Raw genomic sequence first — 15543 nt, forward strand, 5'->3', positions numbered from 1 at the left:
AGAACGCTGGAGTAGCTTGAAATGCCTATCTCATCTAGCTGTGGAACTTGGCGGAAGATCAGACTTTTGGCAAAAGAGACTGATAGTCATTCAGCAACTCTTTGGAAATCTCTGTTGATCTAACCAGAATTCATCGCGCATTCAGATACTGACTGCAATGTCAGGTTTTCAGAAGGAACACCTCAAAGGCATGGAGGAAATTATTGGAATCAAATGTGGGTTGACTAAAATGCTTATCTCACCGAGATATGCACTTTTCAGCAATATCATTGTTTTGGCAGTAAAGTGTCAATGGCATTGAGAGAATCTTTGGAAACAAAGGTGGGGGAGTCAAATGATTCACTCTGGGAAATATTCACTTTTGCAAAATTAACACCATTCCCTATACACTGGAATTCCAGATTTTTGTTGGTATCGTTGAGGAAATCGTCAGAAAGACTTCTGGATAAGCTCAAAATGATTATCTGATCTACTTTTGGAACTTGACGAAAAATCAGACTTTTTGCCGTAGAGACTCTTTGGCATTTGGCAACTCTATGGAAATCTATGTTGATCTACCAACAATGCTTCTCGCAGTTTGACCATGAGTGCAATATCAGATCTTCAGCAGGAATACATCATTGGCTTTGAGGGAATTATTGGAATCAATTGTTCGTTTACTAAAATGTTTATCTCCCCAAGATATACACTTTGCCGCAATGTTAGAATTGTGGAGTTTAAGGTGACAATGGTATCGAGGAAAGCATTGGAATCAACTCTGGTGGGACTCAACATGCTTACCTCATCCAGATATGCACTTTGCTGCAGTCTCCGCTTTTCAGCCAACATGAGTCACTGGGTTTGATCATATATTTACCTCCAAATCTGGATTTACTCAAAATGCTGATCTCGTCGAGATATGAACTTTGCCTCAATATGACAGTTTAGAATACAAGTCTCAATGGCATTGAGACAATCTCTGGAAACAAAGCGGGAGGGAGTGACATCATGAACTTGGTGAAAGATTCAGTTTTAGAAACTGAACGGCATTCACTTAATCCTGAAATGTCAAATTTTTGGGGATATCATTGCAGAAAAGGTCGGAAAGAACGCTGGAGTAGCTTGAAATGCCTATCTCATCTTGCTGTGGAACTTCGCGGAAGATCAGACTTTTGGCAAAAGTGACTGATAGTCATTCAGCAACTCTTTGGAAATCTCTGTTGATCTAACCAGAATTCATCGCGCATTCAGATACTGACTGCAATGTCAGGTTTTCAGAAGGAACACCTCAAAGGCATTGAGGAAATTATTGGAATCAAATGTGGGTTGACTAAAATGCTTATCTCACCGAGATATGCACTTTGCAGCAATATCATTGTTTTGGCAGTAAAGTGTCAATGGCATTGAGAGAATCTTTGGAAACAAAGGTGGGGGAGTCAAATGATTCACTCTGGGAAATATTCACTTTTGCAAAATGAACACCATTCCCTATACACTGGAATTCCAGATTTTTGTTGGTATCGTTGAGGAAATCGTCAGAAAGACTTCTGGATAAGCTCAAAATGACTATCTGATCTTCTTTTGGAACTTGTCGAAAAATCAGACGTTTTGCCGAAGAGACTCATTGGCATTCAGCAACTCTATGGAATTCTATGTTGATCTACCCACAATGCTTCGCGCAGTTAGACCATGAGTGCAATATCAGATCTTCAGCAGGAATACATCATTGGCTTTGAGGGAATTATTGGAATCAATTGTGCGTTTACTAAAATGTTCATCTCCCCAAGATATACACTTTGCCGCAATGTTAGAATTGTGGAGTTTAAGGTGACAATGGTATTGAGGAAAACATTGGAATCAACTCTGGTGGGACTCAACATGCTTACCTCATCCAGATATGCACTTTGCTGCAGTCTCCGCTTTTCAGCCAACATGAGTTACTGGGTTTGATCATATATTTACCTCCAAATCTGGATTTACTCAAAATGCTGATCTCGTCGAGATATGAACTTTGCCTCAATATGACAGTTTGGAATAGAAGTCTCAATGGCATTGAGACAATCTCTGGAAACAAAGCGGGATGGAGTGACATCATGAACTTGGTGAAAGATTCACTTTTTGAAACTGAAAAGCATTCACTTAATCCTGAAATGTCAAATTTTTGGAGATATCATTGCAGAAAAGGTCGGAAAGAACTCTGGAGTAGCTTGAAATGCCTATCTCATCTAGCTGTGGAACTTGGCGGAAGATCAGACTTTTGGCAAAAGAGACTGATAGTCATTCAGCAACTCTTTGGAAATCTCTGTTGATCTAACCAGAATTCATCGCGCATTCAGATACTGACTGCATTGTCAGGTTTTCAGAAGGAACACCTCAAAGGCATTGAGGAAATTATTGGAATCAAATGTGGGTTGACTAAAATGCTTATCTCACCGAGATATGCACTTTGCAGCAATATCATTGTTTTGGCAGTAAAGTGTCAATGGCATTGAGAGAATCTTTGGAAACAAAGGTGGAGGAGTCAAATGATTCACTCTGGGAAATATTCACTTTTGCAAAATGAACACCATTCCCTGTATACTGGAATTCCAGATTTTTGTTGGTATCGTTGAGGAAATCGTCAGAAAGACTTCTGGATAAGCTCAAAATGATTATCTGATCTACTTTTGGAACTTGACGAAAAATCAGACTTTTTGCCGTAGAGACTCATTGGCATTTGGCAACTCTATGGAAATCTATGTTGATCTACCCACAATGCTTCTCGCAGTTAGACCATGAGTGCAATATCAGATCTTCAGCAGGAATACATCATTGGCTTTGAGGGAATTATTGGAATCAATTGTGCGTTCACTAAAATGTTTATCTCCCCAAGATATACACTTTGCCGCAATGTTAGAATTGTGGAGTTTAAGGTGACAATGGTATTGAGGAAAACATTGGAATCAACTCTGGTGGGACTCAACATGCTTACCTCATCCAGATATGCACTTTGCTGCAGTCTCCGCTTTTCAGCCAACATGAGTTACTGGGTTTGATCATATATTTACCTCCAAATCTGGATTTACTCAAAATGCTGATCTCGTCGAGATATGAACTTTGCCTCAATATGACAGTTTGGAATAGGAGTCTCAATGGCATTGAGACAATCTCTGGAAACAAAGCGGAATGGAGTGACATCATGAACTTGGTGAAAGATTCACTTTTTGAAACTGAAAAGCATTCACTTAATCCTGAAATGTCAAATTTTTGGAGATATCATTGCAGAAAAGGTCGGAAAGAACTCTGGAGTAGCTTGAAATGCCTATCTCGTCTAGCTGTGGAAATTGGCGGAAGATCAGACTTTTGGCAAAAGAGACTGATAGTCATTCAGCAACTCTTTGGAAATCTCTGTTGATCTAACCAGAATTCATCGCGCATTCAGATACTGACTGCATTGTCAGGTTTTCAGAAGGAACACCTCAAAGGCATTGAGGAAATTATTGGAATCAAATGTGGGTTGACTGAAATGCTTATCTCACCGAGATATGCACTTTGCAGCAATATCATTGTTTTGGCAGTAAAGTGTCAATGGCATTGAGAGAATCTTTGGAAACAAAGGTGGAGGAGTCAAATGATTCACTCTGGGAAATATTCACTTTTGCAAAATGAACACCATTCCCTGTATACTGGAATTCCAGATTTTTGTTGGTATCGTTGAGGAAATCGTCAGAAAGACTTCTGGATAAGCTCAAAATGACTATCTGATCTTCTTTTGGAACTTGTCGAAAAATCAGACGTTTTGCCGAAGAGACTCTTTGGCATTCAGCAACTCTATGGAATTCTATGTTGATCTACCCACAATGCTTCGCGCAGTTAGACCGTGAGGGCAATATCAGATCATCAGCAGGAAAACATCATTGGCTTTGAGGGAATTATTGGAATCAATTGTGCGTTCACTAAAATGTTTATCTCCCCAAGATATACACTTTGCCGCAATGTTAGAATTGTGTAGTTTAAGGTGACAATGGTATTGAGGAAAACATTGGAATCAACTCTGGTGGGACTCAACATGCTTACCTCATCCAGATATGCACTTTGCTGCAGTCTCCGCTTTTCAGCCAACATGAGTCACTGGGTTTGATCATATATTTACCTCCAAATCTGGATTTACTCAAAATGCTGATCTCGTCGAGATATGAACTTTGCCTCAATATGACAGTTTAGAATACAAGTCTCAATGGCATTGAGACAATCTCTGGAAACAAAGCGGGAGGGAGTGACATCATGAACTTGGTGAAAGATTCACTTTTTGAAACTGAAAAGCATTCACTTAATCCTGAAATGTCAAATTTTTGGGGATATCATTGCAGAAAAGGTCGGAAAGAACGCTGGAGTAGCTTGAAATGCCTATCTCATCTAGCTGTGGAACTTGGCGGAAGATCAGACTTTTGGCAAAAGAGACTGATAGTCATTCAGCAACTCTTTGGAAATCTCTGTTGATCTAACCAGAATTCATCGCGCATTCAGATACTGACTGCAATGTCAGGTTTTCAGAAGGAACACCTCAAAGGCATGGAGGAAATTATTGGAATCAAATGTGGGTTGACTAAAATGCTTATCTCACCGAGATATGCACTTTGCAGCAATATCATTGTTTTGGCAGTAAAGTGTCAATGGCATTGAGAGAATCTTTGGAAACAAAGGTGGAGGAGTCAAATGATTCACTCTGGGAAATATTCACTTTTGCAAAATGAACACCATTCCCTGTATACTGGAATTCCAGATTTTTGTTGGTATCGTTGAGGAAATCGTCAGAAAGACTTCTGGATAAGCTCAAAATGACTATCTGATCTTCTTTTGGAACTTGTCGAAAAATCAGACGTTTTGCCGAAGAGACTCTTTGGCATTCAGCAACTCTATGGAATTCTATGTTGATCTACCCACAATGCTTCGCGCAGTTAGACCGTGAGGGCAATATCAGATCATCAGCAGGAAAACATCATTGGCTTTGAGGGAATTATTGGAATCAATTGTGCGTTCACTAAAATGTTTATCTCCTCAAGATATACACTTTGCCGCAATGTTAGAATTGTGGAGTTTAAGGTGACAATGGTATTGAGGAAAACATTGGAATCAACTCTGGTGGGACTCAACATGCTTACCTCATCCAGATATGCACTTTGCTGCAGTCTCCGCTTTTCAGCCAACATGAGTCACTGGGTTTGATCATATATTTACCTCCAAATCTGGATTTACTCAAAATGCTGATCTCGTCGAGATATGAACTTTGCCTCAATATGACAGTTTAGAATACAAGTCTCAATGGCATTGAGACAATCTCTGGAAACAAAGCGGGACGGAGTGACATCATGAACTTGGTGAAAGATTCACTTTTTGAAACTGAAAAGCATTCACTTAATCCTGAAATGTCAAATTTTTGGGGATATCATTGCAGAAAAGGTCGGAAAGAACGCTGGAGTAGCTTGAAATGCCTATCTCATCTAGCTGTGGAACTTGGCGGAAGATCAGACTTTTGGCAAAAGAGACTGATAGTCATTCAACAACTCTTTGGAAATCTCTGTTGACCTTACCAGAATTCATCGCGCATTCAGATACTGACTGCAATGTCAGGTTTTCAGAAGGAACACCTCAAAGGCATTGAGGAAATTATTGGAATCAAATGTGGGTTGACTAAAATGCTTATCTCACCGAGATATGCACTTTGCAGCAATATCATTGTTTTGGCAGTAAAGTGTCAATGGCATTGAGAGAATCTTTGGAAACAAAGGTGGGGGAGTCAAATGATTCACTCTGGGAAATATTCACTTTTGCAAAATTAACACCATTCCCTATACACTGGAATTCCAGATTTTTGTTGGTATCGTTGAGGAAATCGTCAGAAAGACTTCTGGATAAGCTCAAAATGATTATCTGATCTACTTTTGGAACTTGACGAAAAATCAGACTTTTTGCCGTAGAGACTCTTTGGCATTTGGCAACTCTATGGAAATCTATGTTGATCTACCAACAATGCTTCTCGCAGTTTGACCATGAGTGCAATATCAGATCTTCAGCAGGAATACATCATTGGCTTTGAGGGAATTATTGGAATCAATTGTTCGTTTACTAAAATGTTTATCTCCCCAAGATATACACTTTGCCGCAATGTTAGAATTGTGGAGTTTAAGGTGACAATGGTATCGAGGAAAGCATTGGAATCAACTCTGGTGGGACTCAACATGCTTACCTCATCCAGATATGCACTTTGCTGCAGTCTCCGCTTTTCAGCCAACATGAGTCACTGGGTTTGATCATATATTTATCTCCAAATCTGGATTTACTCAAAATGCTGATCTCGTCGAGATATGAACTTTGCCTCAATATGACAGTTTAGAATACAAGTCTCAATGGCATTGAGACAATCTCTGGAAACAAAGCGGGAGGGAGTGACATCATGAACTTGGTGAAAGATTCAGTTTTAGAAACTGAACGGCATTCACTTAATCCTGAAATGTCAAATTTTTGGGGATATCATTGCAGAAAAGGTCGGAAAGAACGCTGGAGTAGCTTGAAATGCCTATCTCATCTTGCTGTGGAACTTCGCGGAAGATCAGACTTTTGGCAAAAGTGACTGATAGTCATTCAGCAACTCTTTGGAAATCTCTGTTGATCTAACCAGAATTCATCGCGCATTCAGATACTGACTGCAATGTCAGGTTTTCAGAAGGAACACCTCAAAGGCATTGAGGAAATTATTGGAATCAAATGTGGGTTGACTAAAATGCTTATCTCACCGAGATATGCACTTTGCAGCAATATCATTGTTTTGGCAGTAAAGTGTCAATGGCATTGAGAGAATCTTTGGAAACAAAGGTGGGGGAGTCAAATGATTCACTCTGGGAAATATTCACTTTTGCAAAATGAACACCATTCCCTATACACTGGAATTCCAGATTTTTGTTGGTATCGTTGAGGAAATCGTCAGAAAGACTTCTGGATAAGCTCAAAATGACTATCTGATCTTCTTTTGGAACTTGTCGAAAAATCAGACGTTTTGCCGAAGAGACTCATTGGCATTCAGCAACTCTATGGAATTCTATGTTGATCTACCCACAATGCTTCGCGCAGTTAGACCATGAGTGCAATATCAGATCTTCAGCAGGAATACATCATTGGCTTTGAGGGAATTATTGGAATCAATTGTGCGTTTACTAAAATGTTCATCTCCCCAAGATATACACTTTGCCGCAATGTTAGAATTGTGGAGTTTAAGGTGACAATGGTATTGAGGAAAACATTGGAATCAACTCTGGTGGGACTCAACATGCTTACCTCATCCAGATATGCACTTTGCTGCAGTCTCCGCTTTTCAGCCAACATGAGTTACTGGGTTTGATCATATATTTACCTCCAAATCTGGATTTACTCAAAATGCTGATCTCGTCGAGATATGAACTTTGCCTCAATATGACAGTTTGGAATAGAAGTCTCAATGGCATTGAGACAATCTCTGGAAACAAAGCGGGATGGAGTGACATCATGAACTTGGTGAAAGATTCACTTTTTGAAACTGAAAAGCATTCACTTAATCCTGAAATGTCAAATTTTTGGAGATATCATTGCAGAAAAGGTCGGAAAGAACTCTGGAGTAGCTTGAAATGCCTATCTCATCTAGCTGTGGAACTTGGCGGAAGATCAGACTTTTGGCAAAAGAGACTGATAGTCATTCAGCAACTCTTTGGAAATCTCTGTTGATCTAACCAGAATTCATCGCGCATTCAGATACTGACTGCATTGTCAGGTTTTCAGAAGGAACACCTCAAAGGCATTGAGGAAATTATTGGAATCAAATGTGGGTTGACTAAAATGCTTATCTCACCGAGATATGCACTTTGCAGCAATATCATTGTTTTGGCAGTAAAGTGTCAATGGCATTGAGAGAATCTTTGGAAACAAAGGTGGAGGAGTCAAATGATTCACTCTGGGAAATATTCACTTTTGCAAAATGAACACCATTCCCTGTATACTGGAATTCCAGATTTTTGTTGGTATCGTTGAGGAAATCGTCAGAAAGACTTCTGGATAAGCTCAAAATGATTATCTGATCTACTTTTGGAACTTGACGAAAAATCAGACTTTTTGCCGTAGAGACTCATTGGCATTTGGCAACTCTATGGAAATCTATGTTGATCTACCCACAATGCTTCTCGCAGTTAGACCATGAGTGCAATATCAGATCTTCAGCAGGAATACATCATTGGCTTTGAGGGAATTATTGGAATCAATTGTGCGTTCACTAAAATGTTTATCTCCCCAAGATATACACTTTGCCGCAATGTTAGAATTGTGGAGTTTAAGGTGACAATGGTATTGAGGAAAACATTGGAATCAACTCTGGTGGGACTCAACATGCTTACCTCATCCAGATATGCACTTTGCTGCAGTCTCCGCTTTTCAGCCAACATGAGTTACTGGGTTTGATCATATATTTACCTCCAAATCTGGATTTACTCAAAATGCTGATCTCGTCGAGATATGAACTTTGCCTCAATATGACAGTTTGGAATAGAAGTCTCAATGGCATTGAGACAATCTCTGGAAACAAAGCGGAATGGAGTGACATCATGAACTTGGTGAAAGATTCACTTTTTGAAACTGAAAAGCATTCACTTAATCCTGAAATGTCAAATTTTTGGAGATATCATTGCAGAAAAGGTCGGAAAGAACTCTGGAGTAGCTTGAAATGCCTATCTCATCTAGCTGTGGAAATTGGCGGAAGATCAGACTTTTGGCAAAAGAGACTGATAGTCATTCAGCAACTCTTTGGAAATCTCTGTTGATCTAACCAGAATTCATCGCGCATTCAGATACTGACTGCATTGTCAGGTTTTCAGAAGGAACACCTCAAAGGCATTGAGGAAATTATTGGAATCAAATGTGGGTTGACTGAAATGCTTATCTCACCGAGATATGCACTTTGCAGCAATATCATTGTTTTGGCAGTAAAGTGTCAATGGCTTTGAGAGAATCTTTGGAAACAAAGGTGGAGGAGTCAAATGATTCACTCTGGGAAATATTCACTTTTGCAAAATGAACACCATTCCCTGTATACTGGAATTCCAGATTTTTGTTGGTATCGTTGAGGAAATCGTCAGAAAGACTTCTGGATAAGCTCAAAATGACTATCTGATCTTCTTTTGGAACTTGTCGAAAAATCAGACGTTTTGCCGAAGAGACTCTTTGGCATTCAGCAACTCTATGGAATTCTATGTTGATCTACCCACAATGCTTCGCGCAGTTAGACCGTGAGGGCAATATCAGATCATCAGCAGGAAAACATCATTGGCTTTGAGGGAATTATTGGAATCAATTGTGCGTTCACTAAAATGTTTATCTCCCCAAGATATACACTTTGCCGCAATGTTAGAATTGTGGAGTTTAAGGTGACAATGGTATTGAGGAAAACATTGGAATCAACTCTGGTGGGACTCAACATGCTTACCTCATCCAGATATGCACTTTGCTGCAGTCTCCGCTTTTCAGCCAACATGAGTCACTGGGTTTGATCATATATTTACCTCCAAATCTGGATTTACTCAAAATGCTGATCTCGTCGAGATATGAACTTTGCCTCAATATGACAGTTTAGAATACAAGTCTCAATGGCATTGAGACAATCTCTGGAAACAAAGCGGGAGGGAGTGACATCATGAACTTGGTGAAAGATTCACTTTTTGAAACTGAAAAGCATTCACTTAATCCTGAAATGTCAAATTTTTGGGGATATCATTGCAGAAAAGGTCGGAAAGAACGCTGGAGTAGCTTGAAATGCCTATCTCATCTAGCTGTGGAACTTGGCGGAAGATCAGACTTTTGGCAAAAGAGACTGATAGTCATTCAGCAACTCTTTGGAAATCTCTGTTGATCTAACCAGAATTCATCGCGCATTCAGATACTGACTGCAATGTCAGGTTTTCAGAAGGAACACCTCAAAGGCATGGAGGAAATTATTGGAATCAAATGTGGGTTGACTAAAATGCTTATCTCACCGAGATATGCACTTTGCAGCAATATCATTGTTTTGGCAGTAAAGTGTCAATGGCATTGAGAGAATCTTTGGAAACAAAGGTGGGGGAGTCAAATGATTCACTCTGGGAAATATTCACTTTTGCAAAATTAACACCATTCCCTATACACTGGAATTCCAGATTTTTGTTGGTATCGTTGAGGAAATCGTCAGAAAGACTTCTGGATAAGCTCAAAATGATTATCTGATCTACTTTTGGAACTTGACGAAAAATCAGACTTTTTGCCGTAGAGACTCTTTGGCATTTGGCAACTCTATGGAAATCTATGTTGATCTACCAACAATGCTTCTCGCAGTTTGACCATGAGTGCAATATCAGATCTTCAGCAGGAATACATCATTGGCTTTGAGGGAATTATTGGAATCAATTGTTCGTTTACTAAAATGTTTATCTCCCCAAGATATACACTTTGCCGCAATGTTAGAATTGTGGAGTTTAAGGTGACAATGGTATCGAGGAAAGCATTGGAATCAACTCTGGTGGGACTCAACATGCTTACCTCATCCAGATATGCACTTTGCTGCAGTCTCCGCTTTTCAGCCAACATGAGTCACTGGGTTTGATCATATATTTACCTCCAAATCTGGATTTACTCAAAATGCTGATCTCGTCGAGATATGAACTTTGCCTCAATATGACAGTTTAGAATACAAGTCTCAATGGCATTGAGACAATCTCTGGAAACAAAGCGGGAGGGAGTGACATCATGAACTTGGTGAAAGATTCACTTTTAGAAACTGAACGGCATTCACTTAATCCTGAAATGTCAAATTTTTGGGGATATCATTGCAGAAAAGGTCGGAAAGAACGCTGGAGTAGCTTGAAATGCCTATCTCATCTTGCTGTGGAACTTCGCGGAAGATCAGACTTTTGGCAAAAGTGACTGATAGTCATTCAGCAACTCTTTGGAAATCTCTGTTGATCTAACCAGAATTCATCGCGCATTCAGATACTGACTGCAATGTCAGGTTTTCAGAAGGAACACCTCAAAGGCATTGAGGAAATTATTGGAATCAAATGTGGGTTGACTAAAATGCTTATCTCACCGAGATATGCACTTTGCAGCAATATCATTGTTTTGGCAGTAAAGTGTCAATGGCATTGAGAGAATCTTTGGAAACAAAGGTGGGGGAGTCAAATGATTCACTCTGGGAAATATTCACTTTTGCAAAATGAACACCATTCCCTATACACTGGAATTCCAGATTTTTGTTGGTATCGTTGAGGAAATCGTCAGAAAGACTTCTGGATAAGCTCAAAATGATTATCTGATCTACTTTTGGAACTTGACGAAAAATCAGACTTTTTGCCGTAGAGACTCATTGGCATTTGGCAACTCTATGGAAATCTATGTTGATCTACCCACAATGCTTCTCGCAGTTAGACCATGAGTGCAATATCAGATCTTCAGCAGGAATACATCATTGGCTTTGAGGGAATTATTGGAATCAATTGTTCGTTTACTAAAATGTTTATCTCCCCAAGATATACACTTTGCCGCAATGTTAGAATTGTGGAGTTTAAGGTGACAATGGTATTGAGGAAAACATTGGAATCAACTCTGGTGGGACTCAACATGCTTACCTCATCCAGATATGCACTTTGCTGCAGTCTCCGCTTTTCAGCCAACATGAGTTACTGGGTTTGATCATATATTTACCTCCAAATCTGGATTTACTCAAAATGCTGATCTCGTCGAGATATGAACTTTGCCTCAATATGACAGTTTGGAATAGAAGTCTCAATGGCATTGAGACAATCTCTGGAAACAAAGCGGGATGGAGTGACATCATGAACTTGGTGAAAGATTCACTTTTTGAAACTGAAAAGCATTCACTTAATCCTGAAATGTCAAATTTTTGGAGATATCATTGCAGAAAAGGTCGGAAAGAACTCTGGAGTAGCTTGAAATGCCTATCTCATCTAGCTGTGGAACTTGGCGGAAGATCAGACTTTTGGCAAAAGAGACTGATAGTCATTCAGCAACTCTTTGGAAATCTCTGTTGATCTAACCAGAATTCATCGCGCATTCAGATACTGACTGCATTGTCAGGTTTTCAGAAGGAACACCTCAAAGGCATTGAGGAAATTATTGGAATCAAATGTGGGTTGACTAAAATGCTTATCTCACCGAGATATGCACTTTGCAGCAATATCATTGTTTTGGCAGTAAAGTGTCAATGGCATTGAGAGAATCTTTGGAAACAATGGTGGAGGAGTCAAATGATTCACTCTGGGAAATATTCACTTTTGCAAAGTGAACACCATTCCCTATATACAGGAATTCCAGATTTTTGTTGGTATCGTTGAGGAAATCTTCAGAAAGACTTCTGGATAAGCTCAAAATGACAATCTGATCTTCTTTTGGAACTTGACGAAAAATCAGACGTTTTGCCGAAGAGACTCATTGGCATTCAGCAACTCTATGGAATTCTATGTTGATCTACCCACAATGCTTCTCGCAGTTAGACCATGAGTGCAATATCAGATCTTCAGCAGGAATACATCATTGGCTTTGAGGGAATTATTGGAATCAATTGTGCGTTTACTAAAATGTTCATCTCCCCAAGATATACAATTTGCCGCAATGTTAGAATTGTGGAGTTTAAGGTGACAATGGTGTTGAGGAAAACATTGGAATCAACTCTGGTGGGACTCAACATGCTTACCTGATCCAGATATGCACTTTGCTGCAGTCTCCGCTTTTCAGCCAACATGAGTTACTGGGTTTGATCATATATTTACCTCCAAATCTGGATTTACTCAAAATGCTGATCTCGTCGAGATATGAACTTTGCCTCAATATGACAGTTTGGAATAGAAGTCTCAATGGCATTGAGACAATCTCTGGAAACAAAGCGGGATGGAGTGACATCATGAACTTGGTGAAAGATTCACTTTTTGAAACTGAAAAGCATTCACTTAATCCTGAAATGTCAAATTTTTGGAGATATCATTGCAGAAAAGGTCGGAAAGAACTCTGGAGTAGATTGAAATGCCTATCTCATCTAGCTGTGGAACTTGGCGGAAGATCAGACTTTTGGCAAAAGAGACTGATAGTCATTCAGCAACTCTTTGGAAATCTCTGTTGATCTAACCAGAATTCATCGCGCATTCAGATACTGACTGCAATGTCAGGTTTTCAGAAGGAACACCTCAAAGGCATTGAGGAAATTATTGGAATCAAATGTGGGTTGACTAAAATGCTTATCTCACCGAGATATGCACTTTGCAGCAATATCATTGTTTTGGCAGTAAAGTGTCAATGGCATTGAGAGAATCTTTGGAAACAAAGGTGGAGGAGTCAAATGATTCACTCTGGGAAATATTCACTTTTGCAAAATGAACACCATTCCCTGTATACTGGAATTCCAGATTTTTGTTGGTATCGTTGAGGAAATCGTCAGAAAGACTTCTGGATAAGCTCAAAATGATTATCTGATCTACTTTTGGAACTTGACGAAAAATCAGACTTTTTGCCGTAGAGACTCATTGGCATTTGGCAACTCTATGGAAATCTATGTTGATCTACCCACAATGCTTCTCGCAGTTAGACCATGAGTGCAATATCAGATCTTCAGCAGGAATACATCATTGGCTTTGAGGGAATTATTGGAATCAATTGTGCGTTCACTAAAATGTTTATCTCCCCAAGATATACACTTTGCCGCAATGTTAGAATTGTGGAGTTTAAGGTGACAATGGTATTGAGGAAAACATTGGAATCAACTCTGGTGGGACTCAACATGCTTACCTCATCCAGATATGCACTTTGCTGCAGTCTCCGCTTTTCAGCCAACATGAGTTACTGGGTTTGATCATATATTTACCTCCAAATCTGGATTTACTCAAAATGCTGATCTCGTCGAGATATGAACTTTGCCTCAATATGACAGTTTGGAATAGAAGTCTCAATGGCATTGAGACAATCTCTGGAAACAAAGCGGGATGGAGTGACATCATGAACTTGGTGAAAGATTCACTTTTTGAAACTGAAAAGCATTCACTTAATCCTGAAATATCAATTTTTTGGAGATATCATTGCAGAAAAGGTCGGAAAGAACTCTGGAGTAGCTTGAAATGCCTATCTCATCTAGCTGTGGAACTTGGCGGAAGATCAGACTTTTGGCAAAAGAGACTGATAGTCATTCAGCAACTCTTTGGAAATCTCTGTTGATCTTACCAGAATTCATCGCGCATTCAGATACTGACTGCAATGTCAGGTTTACAGAAGGAACACCTCAAAGGCATTGAGGAAATTATTGGAATCAAATGTGGGTTGACTAAAATGCTTATCTCACCGAGATATGCACTTTGCAGCAATATCATTGTTTTGGCAGTAAAGTGTCAATGGCATTGAGAGAATCTTTGGAAACAAAGGTGGAGGAGTCAAATGATTCACTCTGGGAAATATTCACTTTTGCAAAGTGAACACCATTCCCTATATACAGGAATTCCAGATTTTTGTTGGTATCGTTGAGGAAATCTTCAGAAAGACTTCTGGATAAGCTCAAAATGACAATCTGATCTTCTTTTGGAACTTGACGAAAAATCAGACGTTTTGCCGAAGAGACTCATTGGCATTCAGCAACTCTATGGAATTCTATGTTGATCTACCCACAATGCTTCTCGCAGTTAGACCATGAGTGCAATATCAGATCTTCAGCAGGAATACATCATTGGCTTTGAGGGAATTATTGGAATCAATTGTGCGTTTACTAAAATGTTCATCTCCCCAAGATATACAATTTGCCGCAATGTTAGAATTGTGGAGTTTAAGGTGACAATGGTGTTGAGGAAAACATTGGAATCAACTCTGGTGGGACTCAACATGCTTACCTGATCCAGATATGCACTTTGCTGCAGTCTCCGCTTTTCAGCCAACATGAGTTACTGGGTTTGATCATATATTTACCTCCAAATCTGGATTTACTCAAAATGCTGATCTCGTCGAGATATGAACTTTGCCTCAATATGACAGTTTGGAATAGAAGTCTCAATGGCATTGAGACAATCTCTGGAAACAAAGCGGGATGGAGTGACATCATGAACTTGGTGAAAGATTCACTTTTTGAAACTGAAAAGCATTCACTTAATCCTGAAATGTCAAATTTTTGGAGATATCATTGCAGAAAAGGTCGGAAAGAACTCTGGAGTAGATTGAAATGCCTATCTCATCTAGCTGTGGAACTTGGCGGAAGATCAGACTTTTGGCAAAAGAGACTGATAGTCATTCAGCAACTCTTTGGAAATCTCTGTTGATCTAACCAGAATTCATCGCGCATTCAGATACTGACTGCAATGTCAGGTTTTCAGAAGGAACACCTCAAAGGCATTGAGGAAATTATTGGAATCAAATGTGGGTTGACTAAAATGCTTATCTCACCGAGATATGCACTTTGCAGCAATATCATTGTTTTGGCAGTAAAGTGTCAATGGCATTGAGAGAATCTTTGGAAACAAAGGTGGAGGAGTCAAATGATTCACTCTGGGAAAT

Source organism: Carcharhinus amblyrhynchos, chromosome 7 (genome assembly GCF_965287045.1).
Source record: "Carcharhinus amblyrhynchos chromosome 7, sCarAmb.v2.hapA, whole genome shotgun sequence".
Taxonomy (NCBI): Eukaryota; Metazoa; Chordata; class Chondrichthyes; order Carcharhiniformes; family Carcharhinidae; genus Carcharhinus; species Carcharhinus amblyrhynchos.